The following is a 2500-nucleotide window of genomic DNA, read 5'->3' as shown; positions in this document are numbered from 1 at the left end:
TCAACGCTTTTTTCCTCTGTTCTACATCCATTAACCCTAAGCCCCCCTTCTCTACCGCCCCTAAAATCGTGTTGTGTGCTATTCTTGCTGGTTTCCCCTCCCATAAAAAGTCAAGAAAACATTTTTTCAACCTTTTTTCTGACCACAATGGCATTTCACTTACATATAAAACATACCACAGCTTAGAAACCATTAAAACATTCAATATTAAAACCTTCCCCTTCAAATTTAGTGTCCTCAGTTTCCAAAAGTTTAACCTTCTCTCTATCTCTGTTACTAGTTCCTCCCACATTTCATCTCTTACTTTCTTCTCATTCTTCCCCATTAAAATCCCTAAAATCCTCATTTCTTCAACTTCTTTAAAATTAAAACAATCCCTTAAAACCATAGCTTTACCAAATCTCATGTATACTGTCTTATCTTCATTTACTTTACTACCAGATCCCTTACAATATTCGTTTACAACATTCATAACTTCTATAACACTTTCTCTTCCTTTCACAATTATTGTTGTATCATCTGCATATTGAAACACCTTCCCTTCAGCCTTCTTTTCCTCAATTTCTATCCCTACTATTCCTTCTTTTTGTTTTATAGCCAATCCTAACGGTTCTGATACAAGTGAGTACAATAACGCTGAAAGTGGACAGCCCTGTCTTATAGATCTAGTAATTTTAAAGCAATCTGTTAAAAACCCATTACATTTTATCTTCGTTAATGCGCCTCTATATAAAATCTCAATCCATTTAATAAAATTCTCCCCAAAACCAAAACTCCTTAAAACCTGAAATAAATACCCATGCTCAACTCTATCAAATGCTTTTTCGAAATCCAAACTAATTACATATCCGTCTTCATTTTTCTCCTTCATATACCATATCGTGTCTCTTATACTCATTGTTATGTCTGCTATATCTCTTCCTTTAACTCCGTACGCTTGGTTTGTTTCGATTATAGTTGGCATTACCTCCTTCAACCTGTTTGCTAAAACTTTTGCTAAAATCTTAAGATCTGTGTTTAGCATTGTAATTGGTCTATAATTCTTTAAATCTACTTTTTCTCCTTTCTTTTTATATATCAGTTTCATTAACCCCATCCTTGTTCTTTCATTAATTTCTTCTTTTTCAAATGTTTCTTTAAAAACCTCATTTAAAATCTTTGTTAAAACTCCTTTAAAACACACATAAAACTCAGTTCCCAAACCATCTATTCCTGGACTTTTCTTTGTATTCAGTTGATTTATCGCTCTTTCAATCTCCTCTTCTCTAATTTCTTGGTCACACTCTTTTTTATCTTCCTCCCTCACTTTAGCTTTTATCAGATTCAACAGTTTCTTTGTCTCCTCCTCTTCCACACCCCTTGTACTAAACAGATCCTCATAAAAATTCTTTACTTCTTCTAAAATCTTTTCATTCTCTTCTACAATTTCCCCATTTTTCCCTCTTATTTCTTTTATCGTTTCAGCTTTCCCTTTCTTTTTTTCCAGATCAAAAAAGAACTTTGTACATTTTTCTCCTTCCACCACATATTTAGCTTTACTTCTTAACCTCGCCCCCTCATATTCTTTTTCTTCAATTTCTTTCAGTTTGTCCTCCATTTCCCTTATCTTTTGTATGTCTTTATTTTCTTTATTCAATTCCATTTCCAAACTTTCTTTTATTTCTCTTTCTTTAAATCTTTTACATTTCTGTATTAAACAACTATACTTGATTGAGAATTTCTTGATTAAAAACTTTACATTCTCCCACCATATTCTCTTATCATCTTCATACATTCCATTTTGCTTTTCATTTTCTATAATCTCCTTAACCTTTAAAACATAGTCTTCATTCTTTAAAATCTGTGTATTTAAAACCCATACTCCTGGCCCTCTTTGCACTTTACTCCAATCCAATTTAAAAAATAAAAACTTGTGATCGCTAAAACTTGTGTCCTCATACTTAATCTTCTCTATAAAATTCTCCACATTTCTACTACATAAAACAAAATCAATTCTGGTTTGGCATACAAACTGCCCCACTATTTGCCTCCTTGAAAACTCTTTTTTCTTTTCATTTCTTTCTCTCCACACATCTAGCATATTATTTTCTCCCATTAAAGCTTTTAATTCTTTTCTCCCTGTGTCAGTTTTAAAAACCATTCCTTCAGCCATATCTTGTTTACTAAAAACTGTGTTAAAATCCCCCATCATTACTATTTCTTTATACTTCCGTACAATATTTCTTAAAACAATAAAAAATTCCCTCTTTTCTTTCTCCTCAACTGGTGCATGTACATTTACTAAAATCAAATCTCTTCCTTCACATTTTATCTCCACAACCATACATTTCCCAATTTTATCTTTGTATACAACTTTACTCATTTTAAACACATCATCCTTCATTAAAAAAGCCACACCTCTCCCTAACCTTCCATCTCCATTATTATAAAAAATACCTCCATCCCATCTCTTTTTATACTCACTCATTACATTTTCATTCCAGTTTGTTTCTTGCAGTGC

This window comes from Pseudorasbora parva, unplaced genomic scaffold (assembly GCF_024679245.1).
Source record: "Pseudorasbora parva isolate DD20220531a unplaced genomic scaffold, ASM2467924v1 scaffold_31, whole genome shotgun sequence".
NCBI classification, from domain to species: Eukaryota; Metazoa; Chordata; class Actinopteri; order Cypriniformes; family Gobionidae; genus Pseudorasbora; species Pseudorasbora parva.
The sequence above is the reverse complement of the archived record's forward strand: the minus strand, read 5'-3'. Positions refer to the sequence as shown.